Consider the following 21,355-nt stretch of genomic DNA (forward strand, 5'->3'; position numbering starts at 1 on the left):
TCGTCCCCTCCCCTCTGCTGGTGACAAGCCTCTCTCTCCCCAGCAAAGTGCCAGACCAGAACAGACCCGTGTGCTGCCACGGAGCCCGTGTTATATGGACACTGGAGGCTCTTCCTTCCCACAGGGCAGTGCCAAACCCAGTGCTGTTCTGTAGCTTCCATCACGGAGCAAAGATGCCAAACAGGAACCACCAAGCCCACAGAAATTCTCAGAGCACTGCACACCCTTCCACAAGCACCTCAGTGTGGTACAGCAGGCACCAGCTCTGACCTGAAACCCAGGGACAACCTCAACATCTGGTTGAAGTGTGCCCACCATGAATGGAGCCTCCCGGACAGCTGTTTGGTCTAATCCCATCCTCCTGCACACCTGAGAATGCAGGATTTGGATCGGTCTTTAAAGGTTACGGTGTGGGTAAACCAAAGACAAATCCTTAATGCAAAATTATCTGCCATCCTCTGCCAAATGTCACATCTGAAATCTGGGCTGGAGATCTCTGGAAAAAAAATTTGGTAGAATTCCTTAATATAAATAAACAATTATATCTCTAACTTTCTTTTTTTTTTCTTTTTTTTTCCTTTGAAGGTCTCAACAGTTTGATTGGTGGGGGGAAAAAAATAAACTACAAAGACCATCAAAATGGCACTTAGAGCAGCCATGAAGAATTTCCAGTTGAAGTGGTTTATGCTAGACAAAGGTAAAATCAGCATTTCAGAATGGGAAGTGTAATTCCCAGGTGTTGGTGCTGTGGAACACCAGCCCTGAGGGTGTCAGGTGATGTTGCCAGGACAGGAACACTGGTCAGACTTCACTGGAGCCCACAGTGGCAGCAGATGGCTTGTCAGGGTGATGGCAAAAGGCAGGTAAGCTCTGCATCCCAACTGGAATCCCCAGCCCCAGGGCAGAAAGGCTCTTCAGGGAGTGTCCTGAAGCACAGGGGTGTTGGCACTGCGTCTGACAGCGCGGGAACATTGAAGAGCTGCACCCCTCCCTGGCATACAAACGTTTCCTCTGAGTCTTTGTAGTGAATGCACTGTGGAACATTCTAGATTTACACCAACAGGATGCTCGCATGTGAAAAAATGCTTCTGCTTCCAAGGTCTGCCTATTCTGCTCCATTAAATTCCTCGAGATCTCCTCAGTATTTACATGCTGCCTCCTTGCAAACAGTCCTGCGGTATCTGGAATGCTCCCAAGTGTCCATGCTAAACACAGTGATTCATTGCACTGTGTTAATAATGGACAAGAAAAGAGGCTTTTGAGTTCTGTAACCCATAACAACTTTGAAAAGAACAAAGGGCCCTCTCCAAAGTCACTGGAGTTAATGGGCTCTTTTCACTCAAACCCAACCTGGGCTTGCTGAGTATCTAAACCAGAGCTGCTGCCATCTCACTCGAGCCAGCTCGGCTGCGGCGAGAGCGGCTGTTCATTTCCCGTTACCCCCTCATGAAACAAAATCATGGAAGGTTAAAGAAAGGCACAGATGGTCTGTGGAGGTGATTGGAAGCAATGACTTGGAACCAGCACCCTCCCAGCTATCCGCACTGCCCAGCGCAGCCAGCGGCACACCCGGACTCCCTGCAGGATTTTTCAGCCCCGTGCCTCCTCACCCAGCAAGCATTAATCCTTATCAAGGAGATCATTTGTGCACATTTAGGGAACCATTTTCTCTCCTCCTTTCCCAAGGACTGTATTTCTCTGGCTGCCTCTGGCAGAGGCTCCTCCAGAAGCCAACACAGAACCCACTTTTCCAGGCAGCAGGCAGAAAACATAGGCAAAAACATCCAGGGAAAATCCATGCAGGATCATTATCCAACCTGGCTTTTTGGTCCCCTGGGATCAAAGAGCAGTTCAGTGTCTCTTAAACCTGATTTCTTTCACAGATCTACAGAGAGGATAACAGGCGGATTAGCCAGAAAGGCTGAAGTGGGGGGACTTTCCCTTCACACAAAATGCTGGTTTATCTTTTAGAAGATATATTTAATTTAGTGGTATTTCAGTCATTCATTTTGTTTAAATACATTTTAATGACCTTACATATCCAAGTGGGAAAAAAATCTCATCAACTTTAAGAATTCATTTGAGAAAAGTTCATAGTTTATGGATTCAAGCAAAAGACTCTCATGGCAACACCCAGCTTGGGAAGATTTGTTTCAGTTCAATATTTTTCTTCTCCTTTTGGAGCCAACTACTCTTTTGGTACCTGATTTTCTAAGGACTTACTCAGGAAGCAATATTGCCTGCCTGGCTATACCTGGCCATTCCCACCTCATGCCCAACTTGGCTAATTCCAGCTAAAATGAAAGAAGAGGAAAAGCCTTAGAGACATTCTGTGTGACTGTGGATGTTGTTGCTTGGAGGGAGCAGTGATCCCAGGCAGAGAGAGGAGCCCAGCCGTGCCACAGCCCATGTGCCCAGCACGGCTCTCGGCTGCACCAGCCCCAACACAGGGTCCCAGCATTCCAGAGAGATGGAAGGATCTGGGGGATATTGCTGTGGAATGGGCAGAGCAAGTCGAGGGCATGGCCTTCAGGGAAAACCAAGCCTTGTGGATTCACCTGCCTACAGAGCAGTTCACATTATTGTAGAAAATGGTATTTCAGAAATGCACTGTCTCCAGCTAAGAAGGACCTTCCTAGATCAAATTCAAAGCTGACATAAACCCATGCTCAGTCCCCTTGAGCACCCTGGCAAGGCATCATGGAGTGCTGGTTTTCCAGGGAAAATGTTCTGCTGGTGTTTCCCAGCCTGCCCATACAAGATAACTGGATGGGTAGATGTGAGGATTACTGGGAATTAGAAAGAGGCTTAAAGAACACTTGGCAGGAGCTGACATTAGTGCATAGGCCACGAAGGCAGAGGAGCCATGTGCAGCTTCACTGGAGGAGCGAGTGCCTGCCCAGACCCCTGCCAGCACGGGGAGGGGGACGCAGGATCCGGGAGGAAGCGCACCCGCACCTCCGCACTGCTCTTTTGTATTTCAATTTTCTTTGGCCAGTGGGGATGATTTTATAGCATCACAGCAGAACATTATCTTTTATACTTTGACAAAATGAAACTGAGTCCTTGGGATTTTTTCACCCACTGCTCTCTTGGCTACTTCACTGCAGTACTATTTCATTACTTATTGATTTTTCAACGTGCTGTCTGCATCGCTGTAATTTACACAAGTTCTGATAGCCCTCAGCGATTCCTAACACCTCAGGGTGAGATCATGGAGCTCACTTGAGATACCAAAGGTAGGCAACAAGTTCGTCAGAAAAGATGACAAATTGACAAACTTGATAGTCAAGGAGGAAATTTGAGCAGCTGCAGGCGTACCACAGAAAGATGTTTTTCTTAGCCAAATTGAATTAGAGCAAATTTGTACCCCCAAAATTAGTCTCACATACAGCTAATAAGAGACTGTGAAGTGTATGGCTAAACCCCAAGAAATTAATAATGCATGTCCCACAAAGGGCAGCTGAACTAATGCTATTTTGGCTGTAACTGGAGATAACCACTGGTCTGCAGACCGGCAGGTGGTAAGAGAAGGCAGCCTCGTCGTGAGCAAGTTCAGGGAACTACAAAGAGCTTCTCTTACACAGAGGTGAGTAAATGCTGCTTCTTCAAGGCCTTCTCCACAGCCCTGCCATTCTGAGCAGCTCAGAGCAGTCGCAGGTGTTCACCCTGACCAGACCAGCCTGACGTCCCTGACACAAAGTCACATCCTAAGGTTTGTCCAGCTCCTCGGACTCCCACACATGGATGCTTCTGCAGGAAAGCCTTTAGTGCTCAGTGAAATGAGCTCTAATCCTGCTTTGAGTTTCTCATAATACTGTTCACAGAGTCAAAATACAAATTTAGGTCACCTGCCACGAGAATCTGACTATCCTATGGTTACAGATTTCTGCTGCACCTGTACTTGTGAGGTGCAATCCCTTTACCCCTCAGTAAAGGGGCACCTCTTCACTCAAGCTTCCCTGGGGACAGCCAGCAGCAGACTGGTGGGAGACCAGCCCCAAACAGGTAAACCTGAGCAGAGACTGAAACAACACAGACTTGCAGGCTGTATCCCAAGCATGTGTTCAGATTTAAAAGGAGATATTTCTGCTGTCACTGTTTTCCAAATCAAGAAATTATATTGAGAGGGTCTTCTAAAAGTGAGACAAAAAATAAGGCAGGTGCCCCCACAAGGCTGAGTTTTCGTGGCCAGTGAACTGACCACAGGATAACCAGAAACAAGATGGCCAGTAAAATTAGAGGAACGAATTATCAGTGAAGCTCTGTTAGCTCTTCCATAGCATCTCCCATCTTATTTCCCACTGCAGACCTGGATTAATTGGGCTACTCAACAAGAGCAGCAGTCATAGCACAGCTCAGTGCTCCTGCCTTGCTGGGACTTAGAAATCAAGTGGTTTAGAAAGTACAAAACTGTATCTGAATTTCCATGCATTCAGAAAGTTCATAATGCTCATGTGCTGTCCTGGCTTTTATCGCCATGAAGCGATCTGGGCCTTCTCTTGCCTTTCTCTCTCGGCCGCGCTGCGCACCGGGCCCGGGCTGAGCACGGCTGTGCAGTCCCCAAGAGATTTTCCAGCGCTGCATTCTCTCATGAGATTTGTCAGCCATAAAACGCTTTGTGGGAATGTGTTGGCTTAAGCCCATCTTGTGAGGAGCCCCAGCAGTTTTTTGACAGACGCCTCTGCACCCTTGCACATTCCTGCAGTGTCTCAGCAGTTCCCACCCCACAGCAGTGTCCTACACCCTGTATGGACAACCCACACCTCAGGTACTGATATTGAGAGAGTGCATCAATTTAGTTCATTATTAAGGGAAAGACAAATGCATCCAAAATTGATGAAATATTCCAGACAATAAAATTTTTAGAAGTACTGTGTGTTTATTTGAATAGTTTATGAATTTGAAGTGGCTGATCTCTCCCTATTTTTGCTATCATAAACCATTCAGACAATAACTGAAATGGTTACACATATTTCCTTAACGCTGTTCTAACTTCAGCTCATTTCACAGTTTTATTTCATATTCCTGAACTACCATATTTCAAAATTTACAGTCTTGCCCCAAAGGTCACATATGGCCACGTCTAAGTCCTCTAAGATCTGTGATTCCGAAACGCTAAGCTGATGTTGGTTTAATTGATTCTGTGGAAGCAGCGATGCCTGTAACTCCTGAGAATTAGGGCTTTTCACAAACTGGCAAACTTTCAGTGGGTAAAATAAATATCCTCATATCCATGTGATAGAGGGTATATGCACAGCACACAGTTATATCAACACACCTCTCTAATGATGCACTTTAGATTAAATAGTGTGTTCGAAAGAGCCAAAGGATCACAGTTTGTGGAGCACAAGCCCAAACAAATGCCAGTAACACGTCCCAGCCGTTCCCTGTCTTGGGTGCAGCTGCACCAAAGTCTGAAGATTCCAGCAGGAGGGTTAAAGGAGCTGGGGTGACCCCTGCTGCACCCACAAGCACCCAAACAAGCCCATCTGCCAGCACAGGGTCCCTGGAGTGCCCCTAGCCTCCCCCATCCCAGGCCGTGCCCTTACATGATCCCACAGAACACTGGACACACCTGCTATGGGATATCTGAGCCTGGCCTGTACACTTCTCAGAACAGATGCAATAAAACTAATTTATTGCCCCTTTCCCCCAACAGGATTATAGAAACATAAACAAAGAAATGTTGAGTTCTTCAAGGAAAGGCCTCTTGAACTCACGGATGTGACTGGGAGATTTAAGACCACTCTTCTCAAAGTAAGGCTCGGAGTACAACTTTCCTCATCCTATTTCTGCAGAGCTCTGCAGGAAGTACAGCAGTTTGGGTTTGAGGACTGTTTCCCTTTGAGACACCGAAGTTGCAGCTGCAGGACTGGAGTCCTCTGCCAACAGCCCCCACGCCAGTAGGAATCTTGAGGGCTGCCCAGGAGCATGGGCTCGGAAAGCTCAGACCATGCTGCAGATGGATACGAAATTATGGACAGGCACCTCAGAAAGTGCTACAGAGCAAATCGGCAACACTGGCTGATGACAGCACGTACGGGATGGAGGGAGATCAGCGCTGCCAGAACCTTTGCACAGCCCCATCTCCCCCAGCGCCGTTCCCTGTGCTCGCTCTCAGGACGGGATCCTGCTCCCCCCGGCAGAGCTGCAGGGAGCTCAGGCGAGCCCTGAGCAGGGCCTGGCAGCGCCAGCCGTGCCCGGCAGCACCAGGGCCGGGCCGGGGATGCTCCCAGCTCCTTCCCCATGACGATGGGAGCAGAGCACCCAGAGCGCTGCTTTCCCAGCAGCTTTTCTCTGAGTTTTGCTGATAATAACATTACGGTTTTCCCTGCGCTGGCAGTCGGATGAGAAGAGCCCGCAGCCTTTGGAGGGATCGATCCGATCGATCCCAGAGGCTCCATGTCATTTCCAGGGGATTTGCTAAAGAAGCTACTTATGTCCCTTTTTCATTTTCACCAACTCATTACCAGCTGCTGCTGCTCCCTGCACTTCAGCAGCACCTGCAGGAATGAATCCATGGCTCCCAGCCCCGGTCCTGCTGCAGGCCTCTCCCACGGGGAGCGCGGGCCTGGAGCCGAACGCCGAGGGCGGGTGACGCACCAGGGTCGCTCCCGTCTCTCCCTCTGTGCAGGCACGCACAGACACTCTCCTTTCTCTTTTCCTTTTTTAAAGGGCAGCCCAGCAGCAGACTAAGCAACTGATCCCCCGGCTTAACTTTTAAATTAAGACCATTGTAAATTTGGGAACTTGAGAAGAGATGGAGAGGACACCCATAATCCTTTGCAAATGTCAAGTGGCTCTCGATATTGGTTACTTTTCAAAGGTAGCTAGGCTACAGCGTGCGCAGTAATGAAAAACCCTGCCAGGCCCACTCCATAGGGCTTCAGTCAATATACATAATATTATTGGGCTTTGAAAGGATTAAAGATTGTTTCTTTTGCTTCCTTCTAATATGGAGATCTATTGCACTTAAAACTCCGAGCGCGCCCTGTCCCGCGGGGCGGAGGCTGCAGCCCTGGGAGGCCCCAGCGCCGCTCCCCTGCCCGTCCTGGCACCTCGGCACCCACGGACTGATCCACCCACTCCCATCAGCCAGTCCTGCCATGGGCACCTCATCGCTCTCCCACGTGGAAGAGGAATCAACACATTTTTAAAGTAAAAGCTAAACAACACTGAAAGTCTTCAGTTGCTAGCAGGGCCAGAGGGCAGACTTGAAAGGATTGAAACATCTGGAAAAATACCATTTTTCACTACATCCTACTCAAAAAAGTTCACAGATCTGTGTTTTGACTGCAAAAACTCAGTTCCTCACAAACACCCATTAAGTACAAGAAATTGGAACAATTAGCACTGATTTGAAGCTCCCAGGGCTCCTCGGAGCCGTCACAGCAGCTCTGGCAGAGGAGGATGAGGCCCCAAAGCAATGCGACTCCTGATCCAGGTCCTGCATTGAGTTTGGGGCTTCTGAAGCACCATCTGCAAACGGCCCATGCAAACTGTGATTTGAGGGGTCTCAGACAGAGCACCTTATGGCTGAAATACCATCAAACCCACATTCTTTATCTCTTCACATCTGTATTTTCTTGGCCTGATGTTTAATTAACATTACTTCATTGAATATGGGGAATTTTTCTTCCCACCAACCTTGTAAATATGATTATGGCAGGATTCCCTCGAACTCTCCTTTCATGAAGCAAATGTGCAATGTTGGCAAGGCTCTGCTCTCAGTTATACTCTAGAGAAAGGCAGCACTTGAGATTCCTGAGTAGGAGAGAGCAGGATTTAGCATCCTGGACACCAGCAGGGCCCTGCAGTCCCTCAGCTCCCCCTGCTCCGGAGTGAAGCTCCTGTGACTTAATGGCAAAGAGCCATTGATCCCTCCCCACAGGATCTTTGCTGAAGTCACACTAATTCTGAAAAAAACTAGTTGAAAAATGTAGTTTTTCTCTTACTGTCCATATGACATCATGATCTTCAACAGGTGAGCTGGAGACCAGATCCTGCAAAGTTCCCATTTCAGCAGAAGACAGGAAATAAGGGAAGAGGAATTAAAGGAAATGTTATAATATTTTTAACAGTATCTTAAAAACCTCAATCAGGAAGATTTTCAGATGAAACCCTAACAAAAGTGCTGCTGCAGGTTTCGAGCATCCCTGCTTTAGGGCTGACTCAACTTTGGCTGAATTCAAGAGAAATGGTGTTGCCAGAGGATAAAGCCTTTGATTTCAGATTGATTTAGCAAAGAAAAATATTCCACATTAAACCAGCAATAAATAACAATAATGTTTACAGACTGGATGACATACGAGTTCAGGTGCTGAAATTAGCTTTCCTGAGGTGAGGTGAGTGACTGGCCCTGAGGTCCAGCTGCACAGCCTGGCCAGCTGGTTTGACAGGCTTGTCAGGAGTCCTGAGCTGGCTGCCACTGCCCACTTCTTTACAGTGACCGTAGAACTCCATCTTAAGAAGGATTTTGGTAATTCTGTGTGTCACCAGAACTAATCTTACAAAAAATGCGTAGGTTTGCTTTATTATAATGTAAATTTCTTTTAGAAGTTCTGGATGAAAGAATTAGTAACATATAAGGATCCAAATGAGTTCTTAATCATTTACATTAACTTTCCAGGGCAACATGTACCCAAAATGGAATAACCAAAAGCTTACAGTGTCTCTGGTTTGTTTGCTTCTTGTGGGGACAAGCACAAAGACAGTGATGATAGAACAGTTTAGCTGCTGATATCCTTTATGAGATATTGAGAGATTCCAGAAACTCTCCTAACATCTTGTAAATATTTTCTAAATGTCACAAAAATTCCCCTCTGTCTTCAAAGGGTCTGTAAGCTCTACAGACATCTGCAGGTGAGGAATCCCACGTGAATTGAGGGAGAAAGGAGAAAGAGCACCAAGAGAGTAGAAAAGGCCTAATCCAGAGGCTAGAAACACAGACATTACACCAAGATAATGGGGGAAAAGGGAATAAGAACAGAAAAGGAATCCATATAAGGACCAGATGATCCTTGCTCAAATAAACTCTCTTTATAGGCATCACACTGTCACTTTCATCTTCTGTGATCACAGAAATTCCAGACTTGTGTGGTGCTTCTTGTCTGGTGAGGGAGAGAAACGAGACCCACCCCTGCACTGCCTGCAGGTGTTGTACCCACCTCTGCCAGCAAAAGGGTCTCCAACCTGTTTTTAAAGGCTCCAGCACAAATAGCCCAAGTCCATTAAAACAAGGGAATTTAAAAAAAAAATAACATCAAAAGATTCTAGCCTGGCAGGGTGATGAATCAGAGGTTAAATACCCAACACTTGTTCAGGTGTTGCTTGGGGAATTCAGTTTTCCTTTTCATGGTAATGTTAAGTTGAATTTTTAGGTCAACAGTTGTATTTCTTGAGAAATCTATACCATTCTCCTAGCAGTTTCCTTGAAGTAACTGATGGATCTTCACCAACTAAATTCCAATTTAAAAGATTTGTCAGTAAGAAAATTCCAATCTCAATAAAAGGTAAGTGCAGCCGGAGCTCTCCGAGCCAGGCTGATGGCAATAAAGGAGCAGGGAGTTTCTATTAGCTCGAGCAAGTTAACAGATTCCAGGTAATCCTTCCTATTACCACCAAACACCTGCATACAGATGCCACGTGGTAAGTGAGGATGGATTTTTAATTTCTGGAAACGTAAAATCCTGGGCACACCTTGTGCTGGGAAGGCAATGGAGGAGGGAGGGATGGGGCAAGACCTTTGCTGAGAAGAGGCTTCCCGCTGCAAAGTCCACGGGATGCTGCAGAATGGTAAAGTCATTCATCACATGTATTTAAAGTTGAATTTGCTGATATTTTATGGTATTGGATTTTATTTCTATTAACATTTTATGCTGAAATTACAGAATGATTCGTGAGTACTGAATTTTTGATTGCTTTTATACTTGCTGGGACACTATTAACGTTGATTTACGTTAATAGCACTGTAAGAAGATATTAACAATGAAATTTCCAAAAGCACTTAGCATTCCATAATTGGAGTTAAATGACAAAAAAAATGAGGGGATAATAAAGTAGAGAGAGAGACAGAATTTTTGACAATACTCCCTCTAAACTGTATTTTTCAGGAAGAATTGGAGCAGGACAATTTTCTTAAAGAATAAAGTCACCCATCAGGAAGAGAACACTTGTACTGACTAAGAACACGAGGGTGAAAGGAGCTGCAGGTGCAGCATGACTTCCATGGAGGGATCCCAGGGAACACCACGGAGTCCCACACAGCCAGGGCTGGAGCTCCCGCTGGAATCCAGGAAAGGCAGGGAGAGGCTGCTGCAGGAGGGACCAGAAATGAGCCAGGTTTCATCTGCTGAGGTTGAGGATGAGGAAAGAACAGAAATGGGACTCCAGTGAAGGTGCTGTGGGATCAGCCAGGATCCCAGAGGTGACTGCACACCCCCTACGGCTTCCTCTGATCCCAAACCTGCTAAACCAAACTTAATTTACTTCTTTAAAGCAGAATTTCCACTAATTCTACTTTGACATGGATACTGTTTTAAAAATTCTCTTTCCATTAAAAAAGCATCAAAGTGCTCTTTTGTTAAAAAGTGCTTCACTGATCTCATTATCAGAAGTTAAACAGCTCCGTCAGAGAACACACAGGGCAATGTGACAAATCGTATGAAAACTTGGGAGAAAAAGTAAACTTGAAACAAAAATCTTAAACCAGACAACATAAAGAAAAAAACCACCTTGACTGACTTTGATTAGCTCTGTGAAAAAATGCCAAGAATGTTTGTAGGGAGGTGTTTTATCAGTTTTGTTTAAATGACATTTTTGTGCGGGTCAGAAGGGAAATTTGACAAAACATTTTCAAGCAGTTTTAATCAAGAAAATAATTACAAAAATATTATGTTGCAAGAAGATTGTTTTGTCATTTCACTTGGACCAGGAGGGAAGCTCATGTCAGACTTTTGCTAAAAACGAATAATTTCAGTGGCATTTTATGGCCCACTAGAACATGGAAGAAAGTCTTTGTGGAAGTTGAACTACGGAGTAGTGAATGAAAACTCTTGGCTGTACTCAGGAAAACAAATGTGTAGCAACAAGTCTCACCAAAGCAATGACATATCAGGTGTGGGATGCAATAATGAGCAAAGCAAAGGCAATCTGAGACAGGACCAAACCCTCAGCTCTGTCTGAGATCCACAGGCTCGACTGATCAGAGAGAGCACTGGGATCTCACAGCCTGGTGATCCCATCCCCAAATTCACACATGAAGCTGCTGTTACAGCTTTTACAATACAAATATATGTATATATATATATATATATATATAAAAGCATACATGAGCAACCTGGTATAGTGGAAAGTGTTCCTGCCCATGGCAGGGGCTGGAACTGGATGAACTTTTAAGATCCCTTCCAACCCAAACCATTCTTCTGGGTTGTGTGATAAATACTAATGTACAAACCTCAGCTGAGCAGTGATCTGTGAGATGGGTAAGTGGCTCATGACTTGTCTCTTCCCACATCAGCCCACCTCAAGTCAGGAGGTGTCCAGCTGCAGGTAGTGGCAGAGATCAGCTGGGGAATGAGTTCTTTTGTGTGACCACAAACAATGATTGTGCTGGTCAGGAAATGCAGGATTTGTTACCATACAAAAGCAAAAAGATTTCTTGTTTTGAAAGATCAGCCAATATTTCCCTTCAATGGGAGAATGAGTGTTCCACAGGCATGGCTGTATTTTGGACACTTAAAAACAAACAAACAAACCCCAACCCAACCCCTTTTATCAGCAGGAACCACATTTGCTTACACAGAAGATCTGTCAGCAGCCCAGAGTAAATAGATCAAATGGAGCTGACATGCTACTAAATTTAATATGCATCCTCGTGTCTTTAAAATTCCCATCTACCCATGCATTTCAAAGGTAAGTTTGTGGATTTCTTAAGTAATTATATTTCAATAACAGGCTAGAGAGAAACGCATGGAAACTTAACAAAACCACTGACTGCTACATAAATTAAAAACTGATTGATGGATGGAGAACTTAGATGAATTGTTAAATTGGCACATGATTGGGTAAACAGATCCAAGGCTCGTGTAGGGCCCAGCTCAGCAGAGTGTGACAGACGTACCCACAGGAACAGCCAGGCAGACATAGTGAGGGGTCAGCTCACTGGGCACCAGCGTGGAGGAGAAACACTGCAGAGCCAGGAACTGGCACGCAGGTGTATGAGGACACAACCGTCCCCAGCCCCGTCACCCCTCTGGGTGTTCTCCCACAACCTGTTTCCAACCTGCTCCCCGCCACTGCAGCAAATCCCCCCTCTGTGGGACTGACACCACAGCCAGAGGGCCTGGGGGGAGCAGGGCTGACACGAGGGAGTCAGGAAATGGCTATTTCAGGAGCAGAAGCATCAGAGAAAAAAGGATTGTATGACGAGGAGAGAGAAGGTGGCCATGCCCCTGAGAGCAGCACTGATCCCTGCAATGCCAAATCCTCCCAAGGGCCCAGCGCCGCACTCGCCTCTCCAACCTGCGCTACTAGCCAGCGCCTGCAACATCTCAAGTGGGAAAATGTAATTTTATTAAGGCTCCTGGAGCTTCACTCTCAGCATCTGCACTGCAGCAGAGCATACAAAGGGAGGTTATGAAGAATTTCTCATTATGGCCACAGGCTCAGACTCATAACATCCCCCGGCCAACCTCAGTTAATAAAGCTCCTGCTCAGCCCACCTGCCCCCAGCCCCTCGCCCACAGGTGCCCCCGCCCTGGGCCAGCCTGCGCATCACCCTCAGCCCTCACGGACAGGAAACTCCTGCTTTGTCTTCCCTAACTCTTACTGCATGGGCACCTTAATTTGCAAACCTGCTCTTGGAGGCCCAGAGCTGTAATTAATCCATGTCACAGGAAAGATGTAGTGTCGGGAGAATTTATGACTGGCTCTGAGCTGCCGTGATGAGCAGGGGCACCTCAGCCCCTTGTGATATAAATGCCTCTGCTAATTGGATTGCAGGAGCTAATCAGGAGCTAGAGAGAGAATGAAGGCGCTCAGCCTCCTCGCTGCTGGCGAGGGCTGATAAAGCTGGCAGCCAGGGGAATTGCATCTGCGGGAATTGCATCCTGGCCCGAGATGGCTATCGCGGGGTGCCCAGGGCCACCGGCGTGGGGAGGCCGTGCAGCAGAGCAGGGAGGGCAGCTGCCCACGGGGCTGTCCTCATCCATGGGACTGTGCTCACACCCACGGGGCTGTGCACACCCACGGGGCTGTGCTCACACCCACGGGGCTGTGCTCACACCCACAGAGCTGTGCTCACACCCACGGGGCTGTGCTCACACCCACGGGGCTGTGCACAGTGCTCACACCCACAGGGCTGTGCTCACACCCACAGGGCTGTGCACACCCACGGAGCTGTGCTCACAACCACGGGGCTGTGCGGGTGTGCCCAGGGGCACACAGAGAAACAGGCTGCACCTGGCCAGGAGCTGTCCAAGAACAGCCTGCTGGCTGCTCTGGCCAGCAGCACCTCGGGCAGCCCTGGGCCGGGGTACGACCATGGCACTGCACGGCTGCCTGGCCTGGCCGGTGTTGCAGACACCCCATGCTCGCCCTCAGCAGTCCTTGGGGTCTCCATTGCTGACCTCAAGCACTAGAAAGGAGCTGAATACTCAACGATCCCAATACCGTGTCTATTGACACCTTCAGTACATGCCTTTCCCCAGAAAGACAGAAAACCAGAGAGATGAGGTGGAACAGACACAACGAGGACCACAACCACAACAAGTGAGGTTGACCATGCCAGGAGCAAACTGGGCAAATGTCACTGGCTACATATGTGCTCCACACACCACACCATCAGATGATGGGTGGGCAGGAGGGAGGTGACTCCTGAGGACAGGCTCTTAAGATGGTCTGACTCCAGCCTTCACAGAATCTTAAAGCATCATGATCATCCCCAGCTCCTGACCAGGGCAGACCTCTCCACAGGGAGATGGGAAGAGTCCTGGATGGAGAGGTCTGACCTGGCTCTCCACCTACATAAACCAAACACATGAAGGTCCCCAATGGAGAACATTGGAGGGGTTTTTTTTGCAATCCAAGGCTCTTCTACATTCAAACATCTTTTCTGTCTTCTCCATGTCCTTCTTATTGCCCTTTATTTTCATCTCTGGCTCCCTTTCTTACAAACACATGGATTAGAAAGTAAATCCTGAAAATGATGACTAAACCCAGCCATCTCTCCTTACAGAAACACTTTCCCACCTTCTTAAACCTTTTTGGAGGCACGAGGGAAAATAACCCTTGTATTTATGCAAATTTCAAAGTGGCGTGTGATGATGGAAACAAAACAGTGCTGGAGCGCAGCCAAGGCATGGCACCGACGGGGCCTCTCAGCTGCTCGCCTCCCGATTCTTCGGGGGAAGCAGCTGTAGAGAAATGAAAATACAGAAGCCCCCGCACACACCCGCCGCCGCCCGCGCGCATTCCAGCACCCGTCACCTCGGAGGCGGCAGGATGCGGGCTCTGGCCAGGCGCTGCCTGCAGCCTGGAGCACCCTGTCGTCCCCCACAAGCCTCCCTGTCCCGCTGTTCCCGATTCCCTTTCAGGAATTTACAAACATTTTCCGCAGATCAATATCTGTATTGATTATTCATTGTGAGCGAGTCGTGTGTCTTTGGTGATCCAACCTGGCAGAGTGAGCAGCCAAAGGCTGCAGCAGATACAGGGGGAGAAAAAAAGGAGAAAAAAGCCCTACAGAAGGCGAGAGAGACCCAGATCTGGCTGGGTTTGCTGCTGCCAGCAATGGAGACGGATGGAGAGGAAGGAAGGAAGAAAATGGGAATGGCATGAAAAGGAATGAAGAGACGAGAGAGCTGAGGAGAAAAAGCGAGAGCAGGAAAAACAAAGTCACCACTGGAGAACTGGTGCCGGGGCATGCCGGCAGCCTGGAGAGATTCCAACCTTGTGCTCGCCCTTCTGCACAGGGATGCGATGGACTTATTGCTTCGGGAGTGAAAAGTGACTCACGGTTTTGGTATCTGCTACGTAAGAGCTTTGGGGGGATTCCTTGGCTGGCTGACAGAAAGGGAAGAAAGCAGCAGCAGTGAGGTAAAACGCGATCCCTTCCTCCTGCCTTCCTGGGAATACGCGTCGCCCGGGCTGGCTGGAGCAGCTCGCTGCTCGCTTATGATATGCAAAAGGAGAATAATTAAAAGCGCCAGCATCACTTGCAAAGTGAGTAAACACAAAGCCTTTCAAAACATGCTCTTCAGCTAATGAGAAGCTGTAATTTCTTATACTTAAAGGCAAAAAAGACCCTGATGAGGCTCGGTGGAGTGTGCGCGCGCGCCTGCGTGTGTGTGCATGTGTTTGTAGATATGAGAGAATCAGTTAATTGTTGATGATGTTTAGAAAAGGGATTATGAGAAAAGACACTGAAATGATGACAGGGAACATCTTGGATCAGAGCCAGAGAAATAAAATAATCAAGGACAATCAAGCCTGCAGCTCCGGAGAAAGCGCCGACTGTTCTGCCAGGGACTTGGAAGGAATTTCCCCGCGCTGCCGAGCTGCAGCTGGAATACGTGCTTGGCACCAGGAGAGAGAACTGCAAGGAGCAGTTTGCTTGGAGCATGAGACCACAGAAGAGAGAACTATAGAGCTCTGCTATAATTCAGAGGGTAAACAGCTTTGTCTGCTTATGTGTCAGGTGGAGACTTGATTTTGTCCACATCTCACCTGCCCTGAAAATGCAACTTCTGAAATCCCCTGGCTGAAGCCGGAGCTGAGGATTCTCCAGATGCCTCTCCAGAACTACTGTGACGTTATGAAAACAAAGGAAAGGGAGCTAGAGGAATTAAGTTCTCCTGTGGCTGCAGGACCTGATGGACCTGACCATGGAAACTGTCTCTGGAATCGATTCCTTCCTTAATTCTGGAAATCAGAACCCCCTTGCTCCAGCTGGGGATTGCAGCTCACAAGCGCACAGGAAAGGTGGTGGTCATCGGGAATACCAGGAGCAAGCTTTCCTTCCAACCTGGGTACCTAGCTGCTGTCCTGAATGGATGGATTTTAATAAATGTTGGCTTTCTCTTGGGCTGAGGTTGGGTGGGGAGAGAGAATAAAGGGAAATTTAAACCATCCTGTGACTGCTGTGTTGTCAGTGAGCTACAGAAATGCCGTCCCTTTGTTTTGGATGCTAAACTCCGTCTGACTTCATTGTTGCTGGATTTTGGCACGTTACACTCCGGGCTTCTCCAGCAGCAGAAACACATGGTCTGTTAAAGTGGGAATCTTTGGGGACGCGGAGGCAGAGGAACGAGCCAATCATACGTGGCTTTTGCACATTGCCTGTTTTGCAGCTTTGCGGAAAGCGTTCCGGATGGCGCGGATGGTAGGTACGCGTGTGCCCAGCGGGGCGGAGGGCAGCGGGGCGCGGAGGGGCCGGGGCGCGGAGGGGCCGGCATGTGCCACGGCCGCGGCCGCGGCGCTGCCAGGCAGACACCCCTGCCTTCCCCTGCCTTCCCCTTCCCCTTCCCCGCGCCCGGCTGCCGGGCTGCTCAGACCTGAGCGGAATCTTAAGCGGCCACGAGCAGATTAGCATATTAACCAGCGCTGCCCGGCAGCCGCGGCCACGCGGGGCACAGCCTGTCACAGCTCAACCGGCTCCTTTGTCAGAGCCCTTTTATCTTTGCGTTTGCCTTTTGTTTCCCAATCAGACCCTAGAAATTCATTAACACCAATGAAAGACGGGGATGCAAGAACCTATAATGAAAACAAATGATCTATTTAAACGGTGCTGGGCTGAAAGGAGGGGTTCGTGGCGCCGGGAGTAGAGCAGAAGGAAATCCTGCCACCTGGAAAATGCCTGGACATGCGTGTCCTTCCCCGTGCCAAGGCTCCAAGGAGACAGTCACTACAAAGCCGGTGGTGTGTGTAAAGATGTTGTAGCATTGTCTCTACAGAGCCTCAAACAAATACCAGCGACTGGTCAGAAGGAGAGGTCGGTGCTCATTGTCCCTGCTCCGGCTGCGGCAATGCCGGAATTCCTCTCTGGCACTCGATGGGCTTTAATTAGAAACAACTTGCAATGCCCGTAAAGATTTCAAATCACTTGACTTTTAAAATCACTCGAGCTCGTTCACACGGGTCCTCTGCGCTGGCCCAGCAGTGTCCTTCAGCCAGCCCGGACGGGAAGGTGTGGTGGCCACAGGGGCGGCAGGGACCGGGAGCCACCTCTGTCCTGGACCCTCCCCAGGATGCTGCACCTGACACCAGGCTCTTCAGGTGTCTTCCTCTCCTGTCTTCTTTCTTAGACGGATTATTTCACAAATGTTACTGTCTTCTAAAGTGTCACATGGTTGTGAGAATAAAAAGATTTAATCCAAGCATGGCCTTTTTATCAGAATTGATCAAATAAGAGAAAAAGTGAAATAATCTATGTTGTATGATTTTTATTTGTAAGTGGTGTGTGGGGGCTTTAAATATCAAAGAGGCACAACTTATGTATTTGTCAACAGGATTTTTAGGCAAATCTCAATGTCCTCTGCCCAGAGCTGAGTGTGCCCATCTGTGGGTCACACCCTTCTCTGCCCCCAACACGGCATCCCCAAAAATGTGTCACTGGCACAGTTCTCTGAGCACCAAGAGCCTGTAATTTGTACCTCTGAGAAGCAAAAAAGCTAGCAGGGAAAAGGGAAATGGGCTTCAGCCCCTTTGTCACTCTGTACCCAGCTCTTACACCGGCTGGGTCCATGGGCAAAGGCTCCAGGGCTCTGTCTGTGTCCAGGGAAGTATCCCACTAATTCCAGCTGATTTCATCAGCTAAGAATCAGAGACAGACAACACAAAGATTTTATCTGTTGCAGGAATTGAAGAAAATCTCTCAACACCTGCCACACTTCCACATTTTTCAGCAAGGAAAACAACAACAAACTCTTGTCTGAGGAAACCTCTCCAATTTGTACCTGGTAAAGACATGCTGGATAATCTTGCTCTAATGGACTTTAATCTATCTCCACAATTAGATAAACAATCTAAATCACTTAAGAACCTTCAAAATTTATCCTAAACTACCACCAGTCCTTATCATAAAATTTAATTGTAAACACAGCAAATAATGGCGAAATCACAGGATTATAGAATGGTTTGTGTTGGAAGGGACCTCAAAGCTCATCCAGTCCCACCCAGTGTCCAACCTGGCCTGGGACACTAGCAGGCATCCAGGGGCGGCCACAGCTGCTTGGAGCACCCTGTGCCAGGGCCAAATGTCTGCTGTGCTCAGGTGCCTGCTGACCACAGCTGGACTGTTGATGTGGTGCCAATGGGTTTTGGAGCCACTGAAATAAAACCACAGCCCCACAGCCCCACTCGGTCTGGTGAAGCTCTGAGGGTGGGCGGGAATCCCACAGCATAACTCCACTGTCATTAATGGAAACAGCACACAGACTGGTTCCAAAATGGAGTTCTTTTACAGGTGCTACACACTTTTAAAGAAAACTTGCAATCTCTAATACAACAAAATCAGTGAGGACATCACAGTGTGAGAAAGTCTCAACTGGCCACAAGTGTTGTCTCTCCAAAATCTTTCCAGTTGTCCCCATGCAATCCCCTTCCACTTGCTCCTGTCCTACCTTCTCAGTGCTTTTCTGTCCTTTCTGTGCTTCATCCTTTCTGTGTTTCCCCCTCTCATTCTCATATCAAAATCAAGAACAATGACCCCAGGGAAGCTGGGACTTCAGCATTGCCACTCTTCCACAAAATCTCTGGATTCAGTTTATAACACCTGAAGAACACTATTCATCCCCTCAAAGAACACCAAGTCCTGGAACATTTCCTAACTAAATTGAAAAAGTAAACGCTTTCCTCAGGATCCTCTGAGATATTGAGAGCAAAAGCAAATGAGAGTTTGCCTATCACAATTTCCCAAGGTTTCCATTACATTTATAGGTCTGATGATTCTAAAGAACTTGAGTTGTGTTGTAAACAGAACACTTCTGATAAAAATGTAGAAAGAAAAGAGGAAAGAAACCTTCTTTAAAGGATAAAAATCCCCCAAGAACTAAATACACGGAAAAAATCCAACTCCAAATTTTGCATTTCTCAGTTTTTCATAAAGACAGAGAACTCTGATGAGTATTTTTTGAAACCTGCCATTAATCTTTCCATTGCTACCAGGATCATGCAAGGTTAGTTTGGTAATACCAAGTATTCCAGAGATTATAAATGACCTTATAATGACGAGGTATATACAAATATATTAAAAGCAGGTACTTCACAGTGACTCACTGAAGTCTATTTACACACAAAATAATTTTTACTGAAATCACTACTCTTGGACCACAGGTATTTTTCCAGTGCCAAATCTCATGGTGGGGATACTGGTAGGAAGGAAAGGGATATTTGTCCCATGTTCAGGAAGGTGTGTTTTCTGCCAGCACAACATTTACCATCATTTTGGGAAACTCATATTTACAAATTGTAACAGACCATCCAAATATGATTTACTTTCACCAATTCACATAGAAAATGAACCAGATCAGGAGTCTTGCCCTTTCCTCATCCTTCCTTATGGCTGTTTGATTAGGACAGACGTTCAAGGGACAGTTTTTCTGCTAAGAAGATTAAGCCAAGGGCACTAATCACTTGGCCTGCTCTTTAATGACAGAAACTAACAGTTAAGGACAACATAAATAATTAAATAACCGTGGCCTGATGGTTCTTCACCAGCCCAGAAAGAGCTGCAGCCTGGCGAGGCTTTGTAGACCTGTAGGAAAAATATAATCTATGGATGGTCTTGTTCAAAAAACACATTTTCATTGAAAGTAAGAGGAGCCAACACTACTGGCCATGAGTGAGGTGCTCAGAAACACTTCAGGCAGGTGGCATTTAAAGACCATAAGGAGGAGGAGAGAGCAAACCCTGCAGCTCAGGGAGCACAAAGAACCCTCAACTCTGCCTGAGAACAGCTCTGTTACATGTAATCACATCTCTCCTAATCCAGGTGATTTACATTACACATCCCAGGGGGGCGACCAACACAAAAATCACTTCTACAAGGCTTATGAAAATTAGGTCTTCCTACCTCACAGTGGAAGCGTGGAGATGTCGCAGGATCTGGTGCCGATGAGTGGAGCAGGGGAGATGGTTCCTATTCAGACCAGAAAAAGTCAGTACGAACTCTCCAGATCAAAGCCTGCCAACAAAAGAATGGGAAGTATATAAAATATTTTGAAGGATTTGAAATAATGCACCAAAAGAAACAGAAGTTTGGGTACAGCATGGAGCCGCTGGTATTTTTTGTGTTCAGTTCCAACTCAGCCAACATTCCCAGCCGTTCCATCTCCTCTCACTGAGGGCTGACCTGCAGCACCTTCATGACAGGTATAGTTTGCCTCCTACTGCAAAGCTGCACCTCCCAGCCTCCTGGCTTCGTAGGGAAAAGACTCTATCAGCTCCCTGTAGGTGGCTTTGCCCACAGGAACCCCCACGGCCATCTGTACCAGACTCTGACTCAGCCATCAGCAAAGCCAGAAGCTCTGTGGTCTCTTCTGCTCCAACCAGTGCAGCCCAGTCTGGCTGCTCTCGTAGCCAGCAGGGGAGCAGAGACATCGGTAAGGAAAACAAACAGTGAAGAGTCAGGGAAAACAGCCCTATGGATGAGAACCTTCTGCTTCCCAAGGAAAGCCCTCCTTTTGGGTGCACAGCTTGGCACCTGGGTGGGCAGCTGACCACCAGGCCAGGAGGCCAGGAGGCTTTTGGGACAGGAACTTCCCATTCCAGAGCTGGTTATGCTGCAGTCACACATCTGTGGCTGTCAGGAATTTATAACTAGAAATCACAGAACTCTCAGGAAATACTGTTTGCTATTGCCCAGTTTGTTGCTGCTCTGTCTGTGCTCTACACCTGAAGCTGGGGCTGCCCCTGGATCCCTGGCAGTGCCAAGGCCAGGCTGGGCACTGGGGCTGGAGCAGCCTGGACAGTGGGAGGTGTCCCTGCCACGGCAGGGGTGGGATGTGGTGAACCTTCAGGCCCCTCCATCCCAAACCATCCTGGATTCTGTGAACACCGTGGGACACAAGCATGTGTGAGACACCCCAGGGGAAAGGCTAAACCACCACACATTCAAAGCTTGGTTTAAACCAACGGAAAAAGGAAGTTATCTGAAATAAAAAAGGTACTTTCAGGAAAATGGAAGTTGTTTCCAAATAATAAAAATAGAAAAGGATATAAACCCAGCACACTAAGTGCAAACCCACAATAAGGCAAGGCAAAACAGGGTCTGGAGAACAATCATCAGAGTTCATAGAGCTAATAAAAGCTTCTCCAACACAAAAGCAGGAAGCCTGTCTGTCACCCAGAGCTG

At 47.6% G+C, this 21,355-nt stretch overlaps 1 protein-coding gene and 1 long non-coding RNA gene across 4 annotated transcripts in view; one reads left to right on the plus strand and one right to left on the minus strand.

Moving 5' to 3' along the window:
* ZFHX3 (zinc finger homeobox 3) overlaps positions 1-21,355 on the minus strand; it is a 435,802-nt gene that overhangs the window by 166,735 nt on the left and 247,712 nt on the right. For all 3 annotated transcript variants that reach the window (XM_064386182.1, XM_064386181.1, XM_064386180.1), the window contains exon 4: positions 20,075-20,185. The gene's annotated coding sequence lies outside the window, so the exon portion shown is untranslated. The remainder of the gene's footprint in view (positions 1-20,074; positions 20,186-21,355) is intronic.
* LOC135279441 (uncharacterized) lies at positions 14,131-17,428 on the plus strand. Its single transcript, XR_010346678.1, has 2 exons — positions 14,131-16,384; positions 16,710-17,428. It is a non-coding gene; the product is annotated as an uncharacterized LOC135279441 (long non-coding RNA).

Source organism: Passer domesticus, chromosome 12 (assembly GCF_036417665.1).
Source record: "Passer domesticus isolate bPasDom1 chromosome 12, bPasDom1.hap1, whole genome shotgun sequence".
Classification (NCBI taxonomy): domain Eukaryota; kingdom Metazoa; phylum Chordata; class Aves; order Passeriformes; family Passeridae; genus Passer; species Passer domesticus.